Below are 15,234 nucleotides of genomic sequence, written 5' to 3'. Positions count from 1 at the left end.
GGGGGTGAACATAGCCACGTTTGGCTCCTCATTTAAGAGTGAAAAAGATTGTTTACTAATTTCTTTTACTTCTCTTTATGTTCTCCAAATTGAATATTTTCCAAAATAACTTTTCCTTCGAAAACTTAGACTATCTTCTAACTAGTTTTAAGTCTCTTAAAAAAAAAAAGCTTATCTTGTCCCTGGAAGCATAATGACATATATCTATTAATATATCAGATCTTTAAATGACTTCTTAGAACTAGGGTTGTCCTCAAATTTAAACCACTATCGCTTTTTGAAATTATGTTATTTACCTGATATCAAGAAATTCAATTTGAAGAGGAAAAAAAATATTATACCAGCAATATGATAAATCTTATACTGGAAAATCACCTTCCATGTCCATGTCCAGAGCATTCTCCAATTAAAAGAACTTTGGCTAAAGTTGAATAAATAGTTTCTCAAATCTGATATGGAAGATTGAGAATTTGCTTCATGCAAATTCAACTGTAAACTCTGGACAAAACATTTTAAAAAATGAAACAAAACTATCCGAGGATTCTGTAGCCTGAACAAAAGCAGGCAAATTTTGCAAGGGAGTAAACATTAATTGTAAAGTGACCCTCAAGGTGTAAACCCTTCATTTTGTGTGTTTTGTTTAGGGTTCTATCCTAAGGGCAGTGATATTTGAGGCAGAGGTGGATGTGTAGGGGGCTGAATCTCTGAAAGTAAACCCCACTGTCTTTTAGACAGGAACAGGAGGAAAAGCCCCTGGGTGACCATGACTGCCAGAGAGTAAGGGGGAAACCCTGAGAGAGTCAGAGAAGAGGTATGACCAGTTGTGAGAATAAACTCAGCTAAGTCTCTGACTGAACCTGAACTACAGATGCAAGAATTTTCAAGCAAGGTCCTTAAAGTTGCTCTCTGTGTTCTGTGAGAGTCACAAAAATAAATGCATAAAGGAATGAAAAGATAGGATATATCAGCATAGAAATATATATATAAATATGTATATATATATATATAATATGTAAAACCTGTGTATCTCCATCTTTCTATTTATTTAGCTATCATATATATTATATATATAATATTTTATACACATATGTACAAAAATCTTTAAAAGACTAAATGGACATTTTTAGAATTGCTAAACAACATCTAAAATAAAAAGTAACTGAATGAGATTTAAAGCAGAATGAAAATGACACAGTAGTGATACAGAGATCAATACGTATCATTTAATCTGAAAAAATAGTGAGAAGATTAAAAGAAGAAAAAAAATAGAGCCTATTAACCAGCAGGAAAACTCAAAAAGTCAAATATGATGGTAACTGGAATTTTAAAAGGAGAAGAGAGAATGGGGCAGGAAAAATATTTGAAGAAACGATAACCAGAAATTCTAAAATTTAATAAAAAACGTACATTTATATATTCAAGATGTTCAGTAACACCCCTCCCCTCTGAAAAAAAAAAAAGTAAATTCCAGGAGAACCATCCTGGGTACATATTAGTCAAACTACTGAAAACTGAAGGTAAAGAGAAAATGTTGAAGCTGCCAGAGAAACACTGCAACATATAACATACAAAGGGACCACAATTAGAATGCCTACAAACTTCTTGTCAGACACCATGGAGAATCAAGGTGAAATAAAGACAATTTCAGATAAAAGAAAACTAAGTGAATTTATCTCCACCAGACCTATGCTTAAGAATGTTCTTCAGTTTGAAGAAAAATGATACCAGAGGGAAACTCAGATCTTCAGGAATGAAAGAAGAACATTGGAAATGTTAAACATATGAGTAAACACCAAGCGCTAAATTATCTCTTAATTTCTGTGTAAAACATCCTACTGTTAAAAGCAAAAAATGATGATATGCTTTGAGAGCTTATAATGTATGTATATGTGATGCTGTTGACAACTATTAACAATAAAAATGGTGGAGGAATGGGAAAACTGTACATTTACAACATTTCTGTATTTTGCATGAGCTTATTAATTTCCCCAGTGATAAAAATGAGGCACTTCAAGTTGTTAGTTGACTAATAAAAATCAGATTGTTGGTTAAATAATTTTAGAATTTAGGGGTATGTGGTAGTTTATTTACTGCCATCAGTCAGGCAATTAGTAGAATCATGCTTTCATAAGAAAATGTTCATTTTTTTAAACACCTTTGTTCCTAATTACATTTGAAAAGTTGAAACAGGTTTTTCTGAAGGTGCCATCTAATGATTAATGATATATAATTGTTTCAGCTTCTTTTTAAGTCATTGTAAAGTTTTGAGACCTTGGTTCCTTTGGGTCTTATTTCTAAAACCAGGGTGTATTATCTTGGTAGCTCATCCAGTTTTAATCATAGGGTTAATAAAACATGTATTAAACAATTCAGTTAACATGAATTCAGTTCTGGTAGCATTTATTACTCCCAAATGTGATGACATTCAAGAATTTAGTTAGTAAAATGTAGACAACATTTTCTATAAAAAAAAAAAAAATAGCCACTTGAGTTTTTAAAGAATAAGAAGTTTGTCTTTAGAATCTGCAATGTTAGTCACTAGAGAATTCTGTTGGAGTGAAATTAAAGAACGGCTGAGACATTTAAAATCTAGAAGCAGAAGATGATAAATCAAGAAATACTTTGGACAAAACTACAATAGTTATAGCACAATAACATGCAGATAAGGCTAGTCGAATGCATACTTTTTTTTTTTTTAAATGAGGGAAATAGTGGGTTTGTTTCTTTGGAATCATGATTTTTTTTTTATTTGGAGGAGAGGGGATTTGAAAATGATGTGCATTTATTCTAAAAATAAAAAGAGATTTTACAGAAGAAAAAAGTTATTTGAAAAGACTTTGAAGGAAGATCTGATTTATTTGCTCTGGATGTTTGGCTTGTTGTATCAGAGAATCTAAAAGACGAAGAAAAACAAAATAAGGGATCTGCTGGGACAGAAAAGTGTTGGCTTGGTTGGCCTAGAATGCTATGGTGGCTAAATATTTGGTGGATTGTAAACACTGTTTTTAAGAAAAATATGAAAATTTTGCTCTAAATCAGTCAATTAATTCGAGTCAATCCTTGATGTTTAATTTCTCAGGATGAGTTTTGTTATTGCTACTGAAGTTAGCTGACAAAAAGTTTACCCATATCTTGGAGAAGTGTTAATGCAATTTGAAAGCTGTGAAAATAATAGATCTTTAAGGATACAAATAATGATACAGTTACCAGTTAATTTTTATTTAAGGTAACAAGACTTATTTTAAATTGCATTTTTTAAAGTTTTAGAATATTTGACCTGTAAGATGTTCTGATTTTTTTTAAAAATCGTGGTCAACTGTATTTAGGAAACGTTATATAATATCATGGATCTCAGTGTTTCAAAATGAAATTAGCAAACTTCGAAGGATCCTGAATTGAAAGAAAGAGAGGGAGGGAGGGAAGGAGAAAGGAAGGAAAAGAGAGAGAGAGAGGAAGGAAGGAAGGGAGGAAGGAAAGAAGAAAGGAAGGAGAGAGGAAGGAAGAAACTAATACTGTTTAATTCAGTGTTTCTTAGTTGTTTACCCCAAATCAAGGGTCAGCAAACTTTTTCTGTAAAGGGCCAGATAGTAAATATTTTTGGTTTTGCAGGACAAGAGGCAAAATCAAGAGTGTTATGTAAGTTTTAATATAACAAGATAGAAAAACACGTTGCCAGAAAATTCTATTGAGGTAATTCAAAGTAAAATAACAATTAAGTGTAGTGTTTTATAATACATATCTACCAAAAAGAAGAATGAGATTCTTTTTTGTGGGATAACTTTTCACCTAATTAGGATTCCATGTAAGTGTTCCTTCTCATCAAATTAATTACACATGTTGGTCTGCAAAAACCATTCTTAGTTCATGGGCCAGGCTAGATTTTGCTCATGCACCATAATTTACTGAACCCTTCCGTAGACCATGAAACTTTTTTTTTTTTCATATAATGCCTATCAGAACTAGTATTTTTATAACTAGTGTTTTAGAATATTACTTTTCTACATTGAGAGCCAGAGAATGGTAAAGCTGATTGACATGAGCCTCATATGAAAAGGATTTTTTATAATGGGGTGGAAGAATTATGTTCTAAAGGAACAAAAGGGAGCAATGAGCATCTTGAGGTATGAGATAATAAGCAGGGGTCACTAGAGAGGGTGTCTGGGTAATGATGTCCTCAAGGGAGACCAGGGTTCAGATATGGCAAAGAGGGAGAAGGAACCCTTAGAGAAGGAACAAAGTAGAGGGAAATAGGTTGGTTTTGGAGTGCCAGTTTTCAAATATAGAGTAAAAGGGCATGGAAGGTTGAGGGGGTAAAGGGCCAGGGAGTATTGAGTGTTATTATAGGGATGATGGCATGGTGGAGGATAAGTTGTTAGTGACAATAGTTAAAATCTGGAGATGTCTGATACAAACAGGAGGAAATGACATGAGAGATTTCACTGATAAAGTCTGTGTGAGGAAAGTGATCGCTAAGCCTGGGGCAAGGAGACTTAATCGTTGCAGTGATGGGATCCATGCAAAGCTTGATGGTCTTCTTTGCTTGAACCCTGTGATGAAGGATTCTGGACAGCAGACTTACAGCCTATGCAGCCTAAATGATTTTGAGGAAATAAATTCTGGGTGTATTTCCTCAATTCTCATTCTCCTCCTCCTCTTTTTTTTTTCCCCTCCGCCTCTTTTTCATCTTCCTTCTCCTTCTTATTACTTTTAAATTCCCAGAAAAGTCTTTTATTCAGGGACATTGTTTTGAAAGTTTAAGTCAAGCCGTCATTTTTTTCACCTTGTCTTATTCCATCCTCCATTTATAAACCCAAGAATGTATATGCACTGGTGATATTCCCCCTCCCCCTGCCCGGAATCACACTGTTCATTTGCTTCTCAGTCATATTATATCTCTTCAAGAGTTATGATACCAAGTTATCAGTGGAGGATGAATTTGGACTTTCCTATTAAAGCATCTTGCTATCTGTCAGAACATTGATTTTCTATCTCTATTAGTCTTGGTTTTGTCTATTCTAACATTAAAGTATTATATGCATCGAACTTGGAAACACACCCACCTCCCACCAAAGGCTAATGTGAAAGGAGTCCATTTTAAGAGAGGGCATATTATTTGTCTACTGTATTAATACCTGTAGAATCAGGAGACCCATATAGGAAAGGTGTTTGGAGGTTCAGTTTGAGATATCCTGTGCCTTAGTTGTTAATAATACAATATCATTGAGATCATTGAGATTTCATTTCACTTCCTGCTTCTCCAAGAATAGAGGGTAATTATTTAAATTGACTCAAAATGAACTGAAAGATTCTATGATCATGATTAAAAAATTTTCAAGACAGTTTATCCATCTTTGTATCTCCACAAATGGACCAATATTATTCTAGTCAGTTTTTAAATAGAACTGCTTTTCAGAATGACTAGTAAATGGATACTTTTTAAGAAAGATCTCATTCTTATCTCCTTATGTTTCCTTCACTTCTCTCCAGCTCTCCAACAAATCTTTAATATCTATAGTCTGGCTTCATTCACCCCCTAACACACATCTCTTTGCCTTGTCATTTCTCCCCCTATTCCTTCTGCTTTTTTCTATATAGTGTGTTTTCAACATCTGATCATTTAAACCCACCTTTTCTCATGCCATTTCCTCTACTTGAATTTTGTTTTACCTTTCTCTGCCTAGGAAAATCCACCTGAACTTGTAAGTTCAGCCAAAATGTCATGCCTCATCTGAAACCTTTTCTGACCCTCCTATTCCTCAATCAGATTCAAGCTGTCTTGTGTCTTTATTCACATTCCACTAATGCTTTGTGCATCAATATGTCATAGAAATACCATGTAGTTTGTTAATTACTTCTTGTTTTTCTTATCTTTCTTATTTTAAGCTGTGAATTCATCAACAACAGGTACTAAGACTCAGTCAACATTGTCTCATAGACATGGTATGTAGTAGGAGTATAGTGAAATTGCAAATGAATAAGTGACCTATATAACCATCATTCCTCCATGTGTACCCCCATACATATAGCTTGCCATCTTCTTTCATCTTTAAACTTTCTTCATTAAGAAACAAAAATATTTCAAGTAGTAAATATATATAATTATAGGTGTCTTTAAATAATATGAAATGTCTGACATTAGCATTTTTAAAAAGTGGTATTTTACAAGGAAGTCTATGTTCTGTTCAAGGTAGATTTTTCTGTTTTGTGTGTCAGTGACTCCCCAAGAAAGAAGAAAATAAAACAAACACAGACAAAAACTGTACTATGTGATGGCAAGTGGATGAGATTTACTAGGGCAGAGATTGCCTTGTAGGTGGATTAGTACATAAATCCTAACCAGTACAATTTGCTTAGAATTTTAGCGTAAAGAATTTAGCCTTTAGTCTTTATGGAATGCTGAAACTTTAATTGGACAATGTCGCAGTCAAAGCACTGACAGAAAGGGTCTGTTTTGTCCTTTTATTGGATGGATGCAAGTGAGGAGAACTGAAGAGAGGGAAGCAGTGAATAAACTACTGCAAACACCAAACATGAATTACTAAAAATCAGAAATGACTCTTTCAAACATCCTTTTACATTCTTTCATCCACAAAATAAAAAGTTATTAGGGTATATTGTGTTACAGTTACACATACATCAGAGATAGGGTTTAGTTATACCCCATTGTAGCAGACAGATAACTGAAGCACAAGGAATAATCATTTCTGTAGACTCTCACATGGGGAAAAAGAAGAAAGAGACAATAAGGAAGTATTTCAAGTGCTTTTTGTCCTGCATTCCAAGTTATGCTTGAATTTAAATGACTCTCATCCTCAGTTGATCATTATCTCAATTAAATTTAACTTTATAAGAACATTAACTAGAATAAACAAAGTAATTCTCGACATAAGACATTTCATTACTAAGTTGGATTTTTATGATTATTTTACTGATATCCAGTATTTGGGGAGGATACAGTAAAAATGTTTGGACATTCTTGTATTGAAAAAAACAGCCTGTATTTTTCATTCGTGCCCAGGGATGCCTTGAAATTGCCTGAAGTGGAATAAACAGTCTAGAGCTGTGGGTAAAATGTGCATGGGAGATAGCCAAGGCTGGTTCCACCTTCTGCATTTTTCAATTTGTTTTCTTATCAACATGCCCATAAACTGAAAAGCATTAGGCACAGACACATTGATAAGCATATGAGAATTACTTCCAGTCTCCCTCAGTCCTCAGTCATGGAATCTCTTTTTAAAATTTTGGAGTCTCCATTTGAAATACAAGGAGTTACAATACAAATGTAAAATCAAATTGTTTTAACATCAGAGAATAAAGTGCATATGCACCATGCTTTTTGCTAATCCTGGGATGGATGAAAGCTGGAAAGAAACAGGGGTTAATTTAGCTTGCTCCCAACATAATTGACAGTGAAGGGCTTTCTTACCCATGAGGCTTTGAAGGTTAAGCTGCCGTGTGTCACCTGGTAATTAGGATTCCTAGAAGTAAGCGAGAGACATGGATTCACGTTCATTTCAACCGAAAATGAATTCATTAAATAGATTTCTGAAAGCTCTCAGAACCAATGAGAAAGTTGGAATTCCAGGACTGGAAAATGAACAGGAGCCATGAGGGGTCAGACATTGTTGAACATAGGATTTGTTTCGGAAAATTTGATTACAATGCCACAGGAATCTGTGATTAGGATAATGCAACTGGCAACTACATCAGTCTCACAAAGAGCACTGCCAGGATTAGATCCCATGTCTCTTTGATAGAAATCCCATTTTCTACACTTTTGCTTTTATTTTTGTTTTCCATTTCAAGTTCTACTGCTAATGACACATATTAGGCAGTAACATGTCCCGCTAAATTAATGTCTTCATACATTGGTTTTGTTTTTCTTTGCTGGCCACATCTACATTAATTTGTGTGTGCTTGTATTGGAATGCAGCATTAGATTGTAAGATGTCGTCCATATATCCCCAAAACTTAGCACAGCGTCTAGCATGTAAACAGTTCCAGATACCTATTTGGCTAATGATAAAGGACTAGAGAAAAGGGTAATAAGACAAGAGATGGAGTGGTGAAGGAACAATGAAAAAGAAGAAAGTGGAGTAGAGGAAGAAATGGATACACAATGACTAGACAATACCATTCTGTAGCATTCTGACACATATAAATCAGCACATTAAGGTTTTTTTTTAAATAATATAATAATGTTGTTGATTGTCTTCAGTGTGTTGCAGTTTATTTTTTGGGGCTCATAAGTATTTTTAATTGATTTTTCAATTATCAAAATGATCAATTTATCATAAAGTCTTCTCTTACCCTAAATGAGTTTTAGGAAATGACACAGCCAAGAGATAGTCTGTTGTTACATTTCATTGATTGGAGTTGGTTTTCAATTACCTGTTTGCTTGCTTTTATCTGGTATCCATTTTTCTCCTAAAAAAAAAAAAAAAATGGATAAAAGGGCTTTGGAATTGGGGAGTGACTTACATAATTACAAATTTAAGACAAAAGGATATATTTCACTTCTTTGAGAATGCATAATGTTCTGTAAAGGTTTTAAGAAATAAGAACTCTTTGAAAGGGCTTCCTGATATGAACAATTGCAAATGTCAAGGGATGAGTGTTCTCTGATAGTGATTCTATCACTAGAATGTCAGGTACTAGTGCAAAGGTGACATGAATGATTTGAGTGCGTTATTCTATCCCAGAGATGGTTCTGCAGAGAAATGAAAGCAGTATTCTATAACCCACAGACAGATTTATTCAAAGCTAAAATGTCAGAGGTAATCAAACTATTTAACTTGTGCTCATAGCTTTACTTTGCATTACATAAATGGGCTCTCAGAATTTATTACATACTGGCAAATTAAAGAAACAGAATTTTTATAAAGTTAAATGATATACTGTGACTTTTAGTAAAATATTGATAATCTTTAAGTTAGTATTTTCAATGAATTATGATTACTAATAAAATTCTGCATAATTTTTTCCTTTTTCTTTAAGTTAACATAATGCAGCAAATATGCAGAGCTGATTCTTGTGAACAATCCCATTTTCACAGTGACCAGAGTAGAAACAGAGCATCATTCATACACCAGAAGACCGCTGCTTTGCTTTTTACTAGTGCTACCAAACCAAACTTGGGTCTGCTCACCCACCACACAGCAAAGCTAATCTACTGACACTGGGTTGTGGTGAAGGCAAGTACACATTTATTTGCAGGGTGCCAAGCAAGGAGAATGGGTAGTTCATGCTCAAAAGACCCAAACTCCCTGATGGCTTTCAGGGAAGGGCTTTTAAAGGCAACATTTGGAGTGAGGGTTGCAGCTCATGGACTTTCTTCTGATTGGTTGGTGGTGAGGTAACAGGGTGATCTTTCAGGAACCTTAATCATCAACCTTCTGGTTCCAACCAGTCTTGGTTCTATGTGCTTGTGGTCAGCATACAGTTACCATCTTCCACCTGGGTGGGGATCTTAGTTTTTGCATAACAACTTAAAGATATGTGTCCATTTGTTATGTATATTCCTTAAGAAGGAACTAGGACTCTGTTTTATCCCTAAACTATTGTTTCTTGACTGCTTTTCCTTTGTTTCTTCATTCCCTCACTTCCCTAATTATTAACTGCTTGAGTCTGTTCTTTGTAACTCAGGGAAGTCCTAGGAGACTAAAGCCTTTTTTCTACAAACAAGAAACTGGGGACACAGAAGGGCTTTTATACCCAGTAGGGCCCCACAGTGTCCTGCTCAGTTTCACTAGCACTATTACCCACCAAGGGTAATTATTATCATAACTTGCAACACCATTGTTGACTATTACAAATAACACTGCTATGAGCATTCTCGTATATGTTTCTTGATATATTGGGTTCCCATATATGTCCGTATATTGGATGTATATCCATATACATTTTTGTAATGGATATATATCCATATACATTTCCTTGGATGTAGTTGCTGAGTTTTACAGTTATATACATGTTCTGTTTTGGTAAAAACTGTTACAGATATTTACAAAGTGATTGTACCAATTCACTCTCCCACCAGAAGAGATGAAAGTTCCAGTTGCTTTACATCCTTGGCAACATTATTATTGGCTCTCATTTTCACTTTAGCCATTCTAATTGTAAAATCAAAATACTCTGATTTTTTTTGTCTGCTTATAGTCTTTCATGTTACCAAAAGAATCTGTTATATAAATCAAAATAAGGACCTTTTATTTATAAGTTTACACTTAAAGTCTTTAAAGAATAATTCCTCCAAGTGTTTCCTAGACTGAAATGTAGCATATTGCTTAAAAGGGAAAATTTTACTTCAAATCCAATGGAATCATATCTATTAATGGAATATGGCTTAAATATTTCAAACATTTTTATTTATTTAAAAAATATTTAAATGTCTTATGTATATGATGGAGTTCAAGTTGGCTTATTGATAAAAAAGTATTATGTACGTAATTATATGCTTTAATACTGTCCATATGACAAAATTGTCTTATTTATTGAAAAATGATAACATCTGAATCTAATAATGACTCTAAATCACTGCAAAATCTTTTTTGTGTCATTTATTTCCAAAGTAATATTACATGAAATTCACTTTATTAACATATATTTAGTTTAATATAAATTATTTAAGAAATTGATAAGCTGGAATAATTAAAAATTAAAATCTGTTCCTGGTAAAGCAAAAGGCAAAGATTCCATACAAATTTTGGAGCCACTATTGGATCAGGAAGTATGACGAAGTTGGAGTATGGTTAGTGGTCCAGGAGCCAAAAGAAGCAAGGATATGGTTGTCTGAATGTTCACATCTATTAGGGCAGGTTGAAAGATAAGAACTGCATAGATTTGAAGGGTATGAAACTATATATATATATATATATATATATATATATATATATATATATATATATATACTGCTACTTAGTCACTATTGTTGAAGCTCACATGCAAAAGCCACTGCCAAAGGTAAATGTCTTCCAGTTCCTAACTAGCAGCTTTCTCATATTTGCAGAAAGTAACTAGAACCCATCAAGCAAAGAAGCTGAGAAGACTAGTTTGCAAGGGAATCTTAGAATTGTAGATTTCAGGTTTCTGATGACACAGTAATAGAAGACTATGGGGGGTGGGGGGCAGGTGTGGGGCTGAGTACCAAAAGACAACATTCAATGTATATCTGTTGGTGAGATCCCTGCTAGTGTAAGTTTGTATTAGTATTGTCATTGTCTGGTGCACAAAAATGGATTCATGTTGAAATAATTTTCTTGTTTTGTGCCTTTTGTCACTTGACAATATCTCAGTGAAACACCTCCAGGTCAACTCATGTAGCACTAATTTATTCTCCTCAAAGCCGAGTGTTACTACCTGATGTGGATGAATCATAATCCATCCAGGCAAGCACTTTGATGGGTTTTCACCTTGACTCTTCTTTTTGGCCATCATAAACACTGCAGAAATAAATATCACTCTTCATCATTCTGTACATATTGGTGGTTTTCTGTTTTTGTTTTGTTTTTCTTACAAGTCCCAGATTTGGGATTGCTGATGAGATGGAGTATGTTTTGTTTTTAGTTGCCATATTGCTTTTCAATATGCTTATCACATTTTATATTTTCACAATCAACATAGGAAAGGACCCCTTTCACCACATCCCTGCCAGTAATATATGTTATCTGGGATAGTTTCTAAATTACAACTTTTTCCCAGAAAGCAAGCCACAGTAGAAGGCAACACAAATACTATCCCAACTTGGCTGTGACTTTGTAGATTCTCTTACACCATTACAACACATGGGGATTTTTGAATGATTTGTAGTTTTCTAATTTAAAATTATCATAAAAATCACTCAAATCAGTGAAGGTGGAATAGCTTTTCAGTAATATTTCAGCTAAAATAGATCTAACATTCAATTATATTTCTGTTTTATTCTGGTGTTCTTTTTCAATTAAACTGGCTGAAAGTTCATAAGAGTCTGCTCTTATAAGTTTATGTTAGGCATTGTCTCTGGTTAAATCAGTCACAGTAGGGTAATTTACATTGTAATTGCTCTCAAACCTATAATCCTAATGACTTTTAACCTCAAATGTTCATTTATTGCCATATGTCCATCACAAGTTGGCTGGGGCTGGGGAAGGAGTTTGTTCCATACCTCTTCACCCAGCAATCCTGGCTGCTGGGGCATCCGTCATCTGAAGCATTACTGGAGCTGCAGCAGGGGAAGAGAAGGCAGAAAGTTGAAAATCGGCTGTTAAAGCCTCCTGCACAGCGATGACACATATTGTGTTTAATCATTGGTAATGAGTAATATCAATTAACACATTGATAGAATAATTTCCTGGGTCACTTACTACAAATTTCTCAGTTTGTCACAGCACATGGTATTTCAGCTGTCTTCCTGTTGCCTTTGTTGTGACTTTACCAATTTTGAATTATTTTGTAAGTGTACTAAGACCATGGATTTTGAAAAAGTGGGTAGTCAGCTTGCTCTATTAGCTGAAAAATTAAATGGTCAAATAGCTATCCATTTCTATTTGTTATACTGTTTAGGTGGCTCATTGAAGGAATTGATTGATGGCATCAAAAATATTATGACAGTTTAATCAGTAACATTAGGATAAATGGCATTAGTGTTTGCGGTATTTTCAGTGTGATTTAAATCTAGTCGTAGCCCTTGATCATTGCCATTTGGATCCAGCTTAATTTCATCAATGTGCCAAGATAGTACCTGGGAATATTTGCAGCTCCTATATTGCTAAAGTACTGGTGAGAGTTTGTGACTATTATGTGAAGTTAATATAATTCAAGGAAAAACTTTGGTAATTTAAAAGGGTTTAAAAGATTATAAATGTATATTTTCATAAAGGCAACCACTAATTTTTGGTCCACAGAAAAAAGATCTTGTGGATATCCCCTGACATTGCAGCTTTCAGCAAATGGCATTAAAATTCTGATTCCATATTGCTTGTTCTTTTACATTGAAACAGATGTCAGTTTCATGTGGATTTTGAACATCATCCAATCTGTTCTTCAAATACAAATGTAATTACTGGTCAGTGGTTTTGGTATCCAAAACCATTTATACATCTGCTGAAATCGTGGAGGTTTTATTAATTGTTTTGACTTAGAGTTTGTTCCCCTCAAAAAGCTGAGGATTTGGAACAATATTACATTGGGTTAAGTCACCCTTTTTATTTTTTTTTAAAGATTTATTATTTATTTATTTTTGGCTGCATCGGGTCTTCGTTGCGGCATGGGGGATCTTCACTGAGGCACGCGGGATCTTTCGTTGCGGTGCGCGGGCTTCTCTCTAGTTGTGGTGTGTGGTTTTCTCTTGTTGTGGTGTGCAGGCTCCAGGGTGGGTGAGCTCTGTAGTTGCAGCACGCAGTCTCTCTAGTTGAGGCACGCAAGCTCAGTAGTTGTGGCACGTGGGCTTAGTTGCTCTGTGGCATGTGGGATCTTAATTCCCTGACCAGGGATCGAACCCGGGTGCCCTGCATTGGAAGGCGGATTCTTTACCACTGGACCACCAGGGAAGTCTCAAGTCACCCTTACTTTTGATAATAGTCCCATGTGCTTATGTAGCATGAGTGTGGATGATCTGAATTTCTATTCACTTACAAGTCCTAATAGAAGATTATGGTACAAAAAGAGGATTCCCTCCAAGTAAAGCCGATTTTGTGTGCCTATTTCATATACTGTTTGTGAAAGGCAAAAGGAGGTAGTATACAAAACACACAAAGTTTAAGCTTTAGATGGCTACAATAAAGTTAATATTATTTCTCAGTTATGAGGGGTTGTGAAAGTCATTAAAAAAAACACTTCCATCCAGTTTTAAGATACCTGAGATATAGTTCTCAAACTTTTGCCTAAGTGGGACCCGCATACTTTCAATATAAGTTTATTTCCTATATTCTTACCACTGGAAAACTTTCTAAATGAAGTGAAAGCAATGAATATCATTTGTTAATACCACCCCCTCTCCTCCTAATAGTACTACCCCTACTGCTATTACTATTCTACTAACTATTCCTAATATATAGTCGACATAATATAATCAACCTAATAGTCAATAGTTTGGGATAATTTACACATTGGCTGAAGCTGTAGAGGTTTTGTTTTGATTTAGATTCTGTAGCGCCTGCAAAAAGTTTAAGATTTTTGAACTAGATTATCTTGCGTGAAGTCAGCCCTGCTCCTAGCAATAGCCACATGTGTTACATGTTCTACATTCATCATCTCATTTATTCTTCACATCAGATCTCTAAAGTAGGTGTGAGACATCCACATCTTATAAAAGAGAGGATTGAGATATAGAAAGGTTAAACAAATTATCCAAGTTATTTGGATTTTAAATTTAGGCTGCCTGATTATAAACACATGTTTAAACACCTATTATATCTTTCTTACTCTCCACCCCCAACAATTCGTATTCTTATTGTCATCCTCACCTGTAATATAAACAACAGGTAGTAGTGGAATGGTTAACTAGATACACTCACTGTTAAGTGCTTGCCAAATCACCAGAATCAAAGTAGAATATCAATCAGATGTTCTGGATATTAAGATTGCCTTCATCATTGTGCACGTCAAGGTTTAAAATCTAGGACTTCATGGTTAATCAGACAATTATTTCAGAAGTTCTTGTGTTTGCTCTATCTGCTTTTGTGCAATGATCCTATAGCATGCTGGAACACATGGGCACTAGGCCATCTTTCACCTTCTTAGTAGAATGTCAATCTAAATAGCAATTTGGCTTTCATTGAACAATATTCTACTCCCCGCAACAAGTGCATGAAACATGGCTGTGTGACAGTTACATCACACAGACCAACAGTTTGAAATGTTTGGCATTAAAAATATTTTAAAGTGAATTATAAATAATTTTATCCTGAATTATCTCTATTAAAGATAGTTCATTTTTTGTGGACAGACACTGTTTAATTTCTACTACTGTTCCTGTATTGGGACTATTGTTGTTGCTGATGTTGATGTTGATATTATTTTGTAAGACTCTGTAATGTATTCATATTAAAACTCTTTCTTGAATCCTCAAGCACAAGGTTATTATTACTGCTCTGCTATTTAGGAAAGAATTACCAGGGAAGATTGAGGCATAAGAAGGTGTGTTCCACTTATCAATCTGAAGGAATTTTGCCAGTGTTTCCTTTCATTAGTGGATCTGTGAGTTGAGCCGGAGAGAATCAGAGACATTCTCTAAAGATTATTTTATTGATCGCCAAT

General features: G+C 34.5%; 1 protein-coding gene across 2 annotated transcripts in view; it reads left to right on the top strand.

Annotated features, from left to right (window-relative positions):
• DPP10 (dipeptidyl peptidase like 10) overlaps positions 1 to 15,234 on the top strand; it is a 690,622-nt gene that overhangs the window by 548,642 nt on the left and 126,746 nt on the right. The gene's annotated exons all lie outside the window — the stretch shown is intronic.

This window comes from Balaenoptera acutorostrata, chromosome 8, assembly GCF_949987535.1.
Source record: "Balaenoptera acutorostrata chromosome 8, mBalAcu1.1, whole genome shotgun sequence".
Lineage (NCBI taxonomy): Eukaryota > Metazoa > Chordata > Mammalia > Artiodactyla > Balaenopteridae > Balaenoptera > Balaenoptera acutorostrata.
This window is presented reverse-complemented; position numbering and strand designations above follow the sequence as displayed.